This window comes from Armigeres subalbatus, chromosome 2 (genome assembly GCF_024139115.2).
Source record: "Armigeres subalbatus isolate Guangzhou_Male chromosome 2, GZ_Asu_2, whole genome shotgun sequence".
In the NCBI taxonomy this organism is placed as follows: Eukaryota; Metazoa; Arthropoda; class Insecta; order Diptera; family Culicidae; genus Armigeres; species Armigeres subalbatus.
Genome location: NC_085140.1, coordinates 197,861,232 through 197,873,024, shown reverse-complemented (window position 1 = coordinate 197,873,024; position 11,793 = coordinate 197,861,232).

The window sequence follows — 11,793 nt, the reverse complement described above, 5'->3', positions numbered from 1 at the left end:
TCCTCGCGCAATGGCGCTCTGATATGCAGAGTAGCTCCTCCTCGGCAGGTTTAGTCATCAACGTCAACAAAACCAAATCGTTGGATGTAAACACGGTGACTCCTTCCAGTTTCATAGTAGCCGGGCAACCAGTGGCGAATGTTGAAAGCTTCCAATATCTTGGTAGACAAATGGCGTCAGACGGCGGTACCAAGATCGACATAGGCGCACTGATCAAGAAGGCAAGGGCTGCCTTTGTGAGTTTAAGAAATATCTGGCAAAACAGGCAGATAAGTGAACGCACCAAAATACGAATTTTCAACTCTAACGTGAAATCTGTGCTGTTATACGCTAGCGAAACATGGTGTGTATCAGTGGAGAACACTCAACGGCTGCAGGTGTTCATTAACAGATGCCTGCGGTATATAATTCGGGCCCGGTGGCCTCACAACTGGATCTCAAACCACGAGCTCCCTCCTCGTTGTCACCCGAGGCCGCTAGCAACAGCAAGTCGGGATCGGAAGTGGGGCTGGGTCGGCCACACTCTACTTAGGGGCGGAAACGAAATCTGTAAACAAGGATTAGACTGGAACCCAGTGGGACATTGCAGCAGAGGCAGACCCAGAGGCTCGAAGCGGCGGCGAAGCCTCAATAAAGAAATAAAAGAAGTCGACCGTAATCTAACCTGGCAACAGGTTAAAGCGATAGCCGGGCAACGCTCAGGATGGAGATCTTTCAAGTCGGTGGAATAGCCGGAAAAAAATCTTGAGGAATATTTGCGGAATTCCAGGAGGAATATCCGAATAAAGTTCTGGTGGAATATCCGGAAGAATTCCTGGATGAATATCCGCTTGAACTCCTGGAGGAATATTTGGATGAATTTCCGGAGGAACATCAAGAGGAATATCTGGACGAATTTATGGAGGAGTATCCAGAGGAATTTCTGGCGGTATTCCTGGAGGAATACCTAGACGAATTCCTGGAGGAATATCCGGATGAACATCCAGAGGAATGTCCTGGCGAAATATCCGGTGAAACTTGTGGAGTAATATTTGGACAAATTCCTGTAGGAATATCTGGAGGAATTCCTGGAGGAATATCCGGAGGAGTTCTTGAAGGAATATCCGGAAAAATTCTGGGAGGAATATCTGGGCGAATTTGTGGGGCCCTCCTTAGCCGTGCGGTAAGACGCGCGGCTACAAAGCAAAACCATGCTGAGGGTGGCTGGGTTCGATTCCCGGTTCCGGTCTAGGCAATTTTCGGATTGGAAATTGTCTCGACTTCCCTGGGCATAAAAGTATCATCGTGTTAGCCTCATGATATACGAATGCAAAAATGGTAACCTGGCTTAGAAACCTCGCAGTTAATAACTGTGGAAGTGCTTAATGAACACTAAGCTGCGAGGCGGCTCTGTCCCAGTGTGGGGATGTAATGCCAATAAGAAGAAGAAGAAGATCTTGGCGAATTCCTGGAGGAATTTCCGAAGCAACACACGAAGATTATCCGTAGGAACATCCAGAGGAATATCCAGAGGAATCCCTGGAGAAATTTCAAGAGAAATTCCTGGAGTAATATCTGAACAAATTCTTGGAGCAATATCTGGACGAATTCCTTGAGGAATATCCGGAGGAATTGGAGGAGAAGCCAGAGGAATTTTTGGAAGAATGTCCGGAGCAATTCCTAAAGGAATATCCGGAGATTGTCCTGGAGGAATATCCGGCTGAATTTCTGGTGGAATATCCGGAAGCATTCCTGGTTGAATATCCGCTCGAATTTCTTGAGGAATATTTGAAGCAGCTCCTGGAGAAATGGCCAGAGGAATTCCTAGGGAAATATTCGGAGAAATTCATGGAGTAATATCTGGACAAATTCCTTGAGGAATATCCGAAAAAAATCCTGGAGGAATACCCGGAGGAATTCCTGGAGTAATTCCTGGAGGAATATTTGGACGAATTCCTGGAGGAATATCCGGAAGAATTCCTGGAGGAATGTTTTTGCTTGTATTTGCCTTATTTGTCTTGTTTGTCTTATTCGTCTTATTTATCTTATTTGTTTCATCTGTCATATTGTATTTTTGTCTTATTTGTCTTTTTTATTTCGTCCCTTTCCAATATTTGATTGAAATTTATATGCATATTGGGTGAATTCTTGTTTGCAAATGTAAATGTGCTATTTTCTAGTGTCACGCTAGATACAAAATTGATCGCTCTCACCGCTCCTTCCTTGCCGTGCGCCACGAGAAAATATGCTTTTTGCTGCTCTCCCTAAATGGTTATTTTTGTATGGAATTTGGAAAACTTGTTTGAAGTACAAAGACCTTAAGGGAAACCTGTACCTAATCACATGTTAGGAAGTATGCGTTAACATGTTGAATACTGCGATCAAGAAATCATGAGAATCATGATGTCAAACAGCTGGTTCCCGGGCGTCTTGCAAGCGATTCCTACAATTCTTACACGGTTGTCTTATCCATTTCTTGTAGTTGTCTAGTTTGTTATGTTTCCAGGGTTGTTCATTTCTCTTTGCAAGATCGGATCGAGTACGGCTGCTGTCATAAAGTCAAATGATTTTTTATTTATATGGTGCGTAAGAAAATGACAGACCCCCCTCCCCCCATAAGTGCTTACGTAATATGTGTACGGCCCCTAAATATATATACAGTTCAAAATAATTTAATGCAGATGTTCTAGGTTCGCTAAAGTGTTCTGGAGTTCAAAATAATTGGTCTACCAGGTCAACTACCCTCGGTATCAAACAAAATCAACCCAACATGCCCACGCAAGGCCCTAGAGCCCTTGCGTATCATATGAAGTTCAAAGTAGTTCGATGTAGATGTTCTAGGTTCACCAAATTGTTGTGGAGATCAGATCAATTGGTCTACCAGGCCAACTACGTGCGGTATCAAACCAAAATCAACCCAGCCTGCCAATACAACCCAAGCCCCTAGAGCCCTTGGGTATTATATGCAGTTCAAAATAGTTTTATGCAGATGTTCTGGGTTCTCCAAATTGTTCTGGAGTTCAGATCAATTGGTCTACAAGGTCAACTACCCTCAGTATCAAACCGATATATTTTAGAGCGAAGCGTTAGGAAACGGTTTTCCATGAAAGTTACTTTATTCATAGTCATTTTCATAAAACCTTCAAATCACGCGTGCTCACTCCAATTACATTCAAAAAGCAAAAAATTTAGAAGATTTATCAAAATGGCAAATGCAATCCTTTAAGCATCGGGAAGCAAAAACGTCGATATTTGTATCAGTCTAATGCCTATGCAAGTTGCTAGAGCCTTTGCGTATTATATGCAGTTTAGTTTGATGTTGATGTTCTTCATTTTCTTTCACAGCTATATTAGTATCGGGATCTCCAGCAAAGGTAAAGTATTGACAATTCAGAGGTGGCAAGTTTGATTCTCGGTCCGGCCCAAGATGTTTTCTGGTGGGAAACATTCTCAACTTTCTGGGCAAAGAGGCGAACCAGTCTGCGGATGAAAATCTTCTTTAATAAAGCTATAATAATAACTTTCTGGGCATAGTGTATTCATCGTACCTGCTATGCAAAATTATACCGGCGGCGGCCTGATAAATCATTGTCAGCCAGCGGTGGCGGCGTGGTGGCGTCACGTCGTTGGTGATCGGCGGCGTGGGTCGGCGTGAACTAAGCCTATGTGTCGAAATTATCCACAATTCTTTCAGGAAGTTCCTCGATGTGTTTGTTGGGAAGTTCATTAGGACTTTTCTCTGGACATTCCGCAAGATGTTCCTCCCGAAGTATCTTCAGAAATTCCGCCGGATGTTTCTCCAGGATTATCTCTGGGAGCTACTCCAAAAATTTCTCTGAGAGTTCCTCCATCAATTTCTCCCGGAGGAAGTCCAGGAATTCCCCCGGAAGTTTCTTCAGGAATTCTTTCGGAAGCTCCTCCAAGAATTCCTCTGGAAATTACTCCAGGAATTTCTCCAGAAATTCCTCTGGAGCTTTCTTAATACTTTCTTCAAAAGTTTCTCCAGGAATTTCTCCGGATTTTTTTTTAGAAATTCTTCCGAAAGTTCCATCAGCAATTGGTTGATAAATTCTCCCATTCATTCTTCGGAAGATAATCCAGGAGTTCTTCGGGAAGCTTCTCCTAAAATTTCTCGAAAAGTACCTCCAAGAATTGTTTCTGGAATTCCTCCAAAAATGCCATCAAATTCCTCCAGGAATTCCTCAGGCAGTTTCTTCAAGAATTTCTTCAGAAGTTGCTGAGAGCGTTCGTCAGAAAGTCCTTCAGGTAATTTCTCCGGAGGTTCCTCCAGGAATACTTCCGGAAGTTCCTCAAGCAGTTCCTCCAAATTTCCTTTAAATTTGATTTTAGTGTCTTGAAATTCCATAGCAGCTATTAGGAAATTTCCCCGTGAATTGCTCCAGTTCTTCCAAGAGTTCCTCCGTAAGTTCCTCAAGGAATTTCTCAGGAAGGTCCTCCGAGATTTTTTTCAGAAGTTGTTCCAGGAATTCTCCCGGATGTTCCTACAGGAGCATTTTCGGAAATTTTGCTCGGAATAGAGCATAAGCATGAGCATTTTGGCCATACAATGCATAGCTACTACACCATGATTAATTTGAACTCTCGAAATTATACAGAAAACAAAAGGAGCCCCCCACAGGCAAATTTTTTTGTACATGGTGCGTAACGTGAGAAAATGACAGACCCCCTCTCCCGCCGTAAGTGCTCGCGCAATATGTGTACGGCCCCTAAATTCCGCCTCTCTTATACGAAAAACGAACGATTGCGAACTAATTACTTTGCTTACCGACCGTACAAAACAGAACTCATTCAATCAGATAACAAAAACGTTTCGCGTCTTAAACGAAATACGATTTATCGCGAGCTCAAAATTCTGCTCGGAATTTCGTTACACTTCTCACTGGGGAAAGCCTCTTTTCTCAGATTATATATTCGGCCAAATGACCCGTTTGGCAAAGTGACCTGTTCGGCCTAGTGGCATTCGGCTGAATGGGTTTCGGCCGAACGACCCTTCCCCGTTTGTGACATTTTGCAAATGACCGTTTTTGATGCTTCCGGAAGCTCCCCTAAGGGCCAGGGAACTAACCACAGGGTGCCCAAAATCCAAAGAATCATATCCCGATGTCAGAATCCTATTTGTCTTGCAAAATACTGAAGTTTGATACCCATAATGCCATAGTTTGTGACATTTGTGAAATGTCCGATTTTGATGCTTCCTGAAACTTTCTCAAAGTCCTCGGAACTGACCCCAGGGTGGCCAATGTCCCCAGAATCATATCCGGATATCATATTTTCACTTGTCTTATTATATTGAAGTAGCCATTTTAGGGTCTCTTTAAAGGCACCTGTTGTTGGCCATTTCTGGAACAGGTGTCACCATGATTTTTGGTTCTGATATAATCCCTATATACAAATCTACCGAAATGGTATGAATATGGACGATAAAAGCGACATTTTGTTGTACTTATGTCGATAAGAAAATGAAGTTATGGTCAAATTTACTGAGCAACTTACCCAGTGACCCACCGGAATAACTTCGGATAGGAGGCCCACATCACAAGTCCCAAGGGTTTTTTTTTTTTTTTTTTTTTTTTTTATTATTGAGTTATAACAAATATATAACAAATATTTATAATACATTTATCCATCGCCTAAAACTACATTCATAAAATCTTCTGTTATTCCATCTTTTTTCGCGAATTACTTCAATAAATTCATTTATATTTCTTTTGGAATTTTTCAAATTGTACATAATACCTAAAGTTGTAAGCCACAGTGATACTTTGCTTTGATACTGGTTATTTCGTATTTCTCTCCCAAGAATATCGATTGGATCATTCACTGATATCTTTAGCTTGTTTTTTATGTTGTGCAATATCCAATCCCAAACATTTTTGCTATTTCCACATATTTTGTACCTATGCTCGATGGTGTCTAATCTTCCGCAACTTACACAATTATTGTTGATGGTCCCACCAATTTTTTTTTCGAACAACTTTTCTTTAGTGGGAATAATATCATTTAGTACTAAGAATAAAAAATGCCTAACATCAGAGCTAATAAAATTTTTGTTCAAATTTTGCCAGTAAATATCCCATGGTACATTTGGGAACTTCACAGTTATCCGCGGTATAATGTTTTGTTTACTTATGAAAAAGCTGTAAAGCGCTTTACAACTTGTTACAGAGATTTGAGTTTCTACTTCTTGTGCCACATGGATCCATTCCCTTGCATTTCTTGTAACTGACTGACTATATTCTTGTGAGATCATAAAATCATCCTTTCCACCATCTCGATCAAAATTTAGAAGTTGATTAATGAATAACGATTTTGCTTTACTCTCTACATCTATAACTCCTAGACCTCCTTTATCAATATCTAGATACAGTTGATTTAAGCTAACTCTAAATATGCCAATTCCCTTGAACAAAAAATTTCGGCAAGCAGTTTTAATGACAGCTAAATGGCTGTTGTTTGGTGGAAACACTTGCGATAAGTACCAAAGTTTGGATAAAATTAGATTATTCAGTATCCATGATTTTTGAAATATGTTTAGGTTACGTTTTTGATGAAGTTGTATCAAGAATTTGACAGATTGTATCAATTTTGAATAATTTTGATCAACTGTCTCGCTGAAGTTATGGAAAATGTCCAAGCCAAGAATCTTTAAAGAATTCACTTCCGTTAAAAAGTGAGGTCCAGTACGACAGTTATTTAATCTCATGAAAAATGATTTCTTGACATTCAATTTAATTTTAGCGTGCAGGCTAAAATTATTGATTATTTCTAAAATTTCGGATGAAGATAGTAAGATCGTCTGCATAAGCAATAACTTTGTAAAAGCTATTGCTTATGAAACAGCCTCTTATGGAGCTACTAATTTTCCTTAGCAATGGTTCTATGTATAATACAAATAATGCCATGCTCAGAGGACATCCCTGTCGCACCGAGGAACAAATCAATATTTTATTCGTTAAATGTCCATTAAAGAGAACTTTTGAAAAGGCTTTTTCGTAAAGGTTTTTAATGCACCCAATAAATTGTGGTGGAAAGCCAAATTTTTCCATTATCAGCCAAAGGAAATCATGGTTTACGCGGTCAAAAGCTTTTTCGAGATCCAAGCTTACAATAGATCCTCTAAACCGTGTTGAGCTCGACGATTTAACGATGATGTTTCTGATGTTCTTCAGGTTCATAGTGCATGATTTATTTGGCATACAGGCTGTTTGACCAGGTCCGATGATTGATCCAAGCAAGGGCTGCATACGGTTATACAAAATTTTTGTAAAAAGTTTGTAATCGGTGTTCAACATGCTAACTGGTCGTTTATCACTTATACAATGAGAATTTTCTTGTTTGGAATTAGGGTTATAAATAATTCCTTCAGCAAATGTTGAATCAGGTTTAGTTTCCGTTAAGAAGCAGTTGAATAATTTAATTAAATCATGCTGTAGCTCATCAAAGAAGATTGAATAGAATTCATAGGTCAAGCCGTCTGGACCAGGACTTTTCTTTTTTGATGCTTGCTTAAGCGTTTGTTGTAGTTCCAAATTAGTAATTGGAGCTATTAGTTTTTCACAGTCAGCCAAAGAAAGGTGATTTTGAACGGAGTCTAAGACTGTTCCCGCCCCCGGATGAAAAATGTTATCCTTATCGAATAATGCTCTGAAATAAGTCTCTAAAGCATTTTTAACTTGTTTCGTTTCTGAGGTGATTGTACCATTTACTTCCAATTTTAAAGGACCGCTGTTTTTGTTAGCAATTTGTTTTGAAATTTGGAATAAGCCTAATCTCTCGTCTTCTAATATATTGCTGGTTTGAACTTTTAACTTAAGATTCTCTAATCTAGATTGTTCAACAGCCATTAACTTAGATTTGACAAAAAGTAGTTCCTGTGTTACATCATGGCCTTCGTTTTGTTTAATTGTGATTTCTTTCAAACAACCATATAGAAAACTCTTCGAACTTGATATTTGTTTGTTGCATTCAAAAGATTTGGCTTTGAAGAAGCTTTTAGCTTTTGATTTCAAAATGTTACTCCACCATTCATAGAAATTTCTAGCATACACCGGTCTCTTTCTTGTGTCTCGTATGATTGCAATGAACTCATTTTTGACGTCTTCATCACGTAGCAAAGTTGGGTTGATTTTCCAATACCCTTTCCCGGATACTGTAACATCCTCGTTGGAATTAGTTTCGTAATTGATAATTAGAGCATGATGGTCTGAGAAAGAAGTTGCTAATGTTTCAAAACTTCGAACACGCTGAAGGAATGACCCTGGACCGTATACCCTGTCAAGTCTGGACATTGACCCCCCTCTGAAGAAAGTGAAACTGGCCTTATTATTAATAACGTTTCCAATATCCTTAAGATCAAGGTTTTCGACTAATTGCTTCAAGCCTTGGCTAAGATTTTTAACAATGCTGTTTGAATCTTTTTTGAGCAGTATACAATTGAAATCACCTATTAATACGTTAGGAACCAAACACGATGAATGAGGAATAATGTCTTGGGTAAATAGCAGATCTCGTTCTTTGCGGTATCCCGATCCTGAATGAGCGTAAATATTGATAAAATCAATCCCCCGAATTCGAATGGAAGTAGTCCTTCCATTTGGATTCATGAGAAGTTCAGAGAAGTCTATATTCTTACATACCAATACAGCTGTACCCTTATTATCATCGCTAATATTCACGAACGCCACGTGGCTAGGAATGAAACTGAAATTCTCGAACGCTACCTCTTGTATACATAGTATATCGATGTCATTATCCCAACACGAAATCTCTCAACAAGTTTTTTTTCAGTGTGCTATTAATAGCGTTGATGTTGATGGACGCTACTTTTCTTGAAAACAAGGGCATTTTAGCTTGGACAATAGAGTTATTTTTTGTTTCGTTTAGGTCTCCCACCCTTCTTACTAGAATCTCTAACCACCTCTGGCTGTGTTCCACTGTTCGACTCTGGTTCGTTGCTAACTATTGCTCCATCGCTTTCGGAGCCTTCGGATGAACTGGTAATTGGCCGTTTCTGTAGTTTTCTGTCCCGCTCGCTGGTCTCGTCTTCCATTTGATCGACTTGACCAGCCCCGTGAACTTCCTTACTTACGTTTGATTGACGCTCCACACTTGTAGCGTCACTTGTAGTTGCTACCTCAAGTTGTGATGATGTAGATGTCGACAAAATACTCGTTTCGCCATCGTCACTCATCCTCTCTGGCTTCGTAATGCGACGTGAGGTTAGTACCGTCATATTAGACGTACTTGGTGCAGACATTTCCATAACTGGTCTAGTGGGTCTTCCCAATGGCACAGAATTTGGGTGCTTTTGAGCGGAACCGCCAGCTTTGCTGTTACCTGCAACAGCAGCAGCTAGCTTCGGACAGTTTGATTTTTCATGACCCTCAGCTTTGCAGTAGAAACACTTATTTTTTAAACCGTCATAAAATATGCGAGCTCGGAAATGTCCAACATAGAGATGAGATGGAATCTCTCTGGATACCTCCATGTGGACCCCGCGCACACCAGTAAAAATGTTCACATTCACTTCACTCGGGAATCGTTCGCGCACGTGTTGCCGTATTGTACCGTATTGTCCTAACACATATTGTATCTCACGATCTTCTATTTCTGGCGGTAGATTAAAGATACGTACGTATCGAAAAATACGGCACGCTTGATCAACTTCCACTTCGGTTGCGGAGCCATCATCATATCGAAAACTGTAACGTTCGTCAGTATCCGCAATAAAAGTGGAGAATGTTGGTTCATCGATCAGCTTCACATAAAATTGTCCGCCATTTTCGTCCTTGTAAATAGAATGGATGTCTGCTGCTGTTAATTTAAGATTGCCGATGGTGAACTTGAGCACTTCCAAATGCGATGGTACTTTAGAACCGGGTCCAAAAACAAGTTTTACTGTATTCTTCCTCACACTGTTGGCCATGTTCACTTTTTACTCTTCCCCGAGGGGGAGATTCCGCTATTGAAAATAAACTACAACAAAAAATCAGAACAACAGTCCAGAAGGACTATTGCTCTGTAATATTCTTCGGAAGCTAACTAGCACGTCTGTATCGGTTGAGCGACTGTCCGAGAATCGGTTGGGTCGGTCATCGACGATTCTTTGAGAAAGCATTCCATCGTCGAACGTGCGGCTTTCGACTAAGTGATTTCTAGGAGTTCAAAGCACACAGTATTGTTTCAATTTTAAATTCGTTGCCCACCAGGCGTAACTGTTCCAGTCTTGGAGAAGGGGGCGTGGCCATCAACCTACGATGAAAAATCAATTGTCGTCTGCTAGTCAAGTTATAGCTGAAACTCACCAAGGCTGTAGGAGTTGAGATTGCAACTATCGTTGGTCCGATCGTCATCATCGCGGCTTGCTACCTGAATACATAGGAAATGTATTATCGGAAGTTTGTCATCAATCCTATACAAATCAGCTCAAATTTTCGGAGGACACTCAGAACATGAGACAGAATCGAATGAACGTGGAGAAGCAAAATCGATTTTTTAATCACCCTAATACATACATTCATGTTAATTTTATTAATATCTGTGGAAATATTAGTTGAAAATGAAGAAATATCAATTTTATCATTACTTTGAATCTCATGCTAAAATCTTGGATTATCGATAACATTCTTGAATGAATCTATTTCAACGAGAAAGGAGTGTAGTACTGTAGTAGTGCCTTAAAAATTACCATTTATCGTCTTACTAAACTGCTGCATAATTTCCAATTCAAATGGACACTATCTCTTGTATGTTGTGAGGTAGCCTTCCTTATGAAATGACATGTCTCGTATATAACTGCCATATCTTTCAAGCCATAATAAACGAGTAAGGTTTGATCGCGATAAATCATACCTTTACAGAACCTGCCCGCCGTCAGTAGCAGCCAACTTTCCGATTTGCATTTGATAAATGAAGAACATGATAGCACTCAAAGCCACAGATAAATTGCACTCCTTTATGGTGTGCTATCCGACGCTGAAGAACGCAAATTAACTTGTATTTGATGATCTAGATCATGATCCGCTGGAGCACATATATCACAACAACCCCGACGCAGACGCAAAAGCTCCCGATCGATGTGCAGCAAAAGACATTACGAGGACATATATACCAGTTTCTCGGACATGTAGTTTGTCACACATAGGATTTCTCGATGAATGCATGTTCTATGGCGGCTCTCGCTTGTTCAAGTTTTTTCTCCCCCATCTGGAGCTTGGTATGTGGTATGTTGGCACCTGCTGGCAAACAATGAGGAACAAGGTGCGAGAATGCTTATTGAGAAAGACTGCATTTTGTTTGAGTTCCATTAGTTTGGACACAATCAAATTGCCCTAGAAAAGCGTTTGTTTTTCAATATAGCGATCTCACATTAAACAGGAATAGCAATGAACACATAGGGGAACGGTTCGTCACTTCATCCCATAGCTCCTATGGGATGCAATCCCATCGAAAACAAAGCAATGAAAAGGAATTTGGTTTGTTTCTTATTTTTGCGATTTTTTCACCAGTGTGAGCACGCGTGTTAGCAAAAAGAAGCGACGAAATTGGTGATGCGTTTCTTTTTCCGATGAGATGAATATATGTTCAGTGAGATGGAAAACGGAACAGTTCCCCTACATATTTTTATAAAGCGCAGCTACAGAAGCTAGGCTTTTGAGTAAGAACCCTAGGCCGGTCGTCTAGGGAAACTTCGTGAAGTGAAAAGAAAGTTACTGTTGCGAAAAGTGCAATAACGGATGTGAAATATATTTGCTCAGTACACTGGCGTCGGTTTTCACGAGATTTTTGAAATTA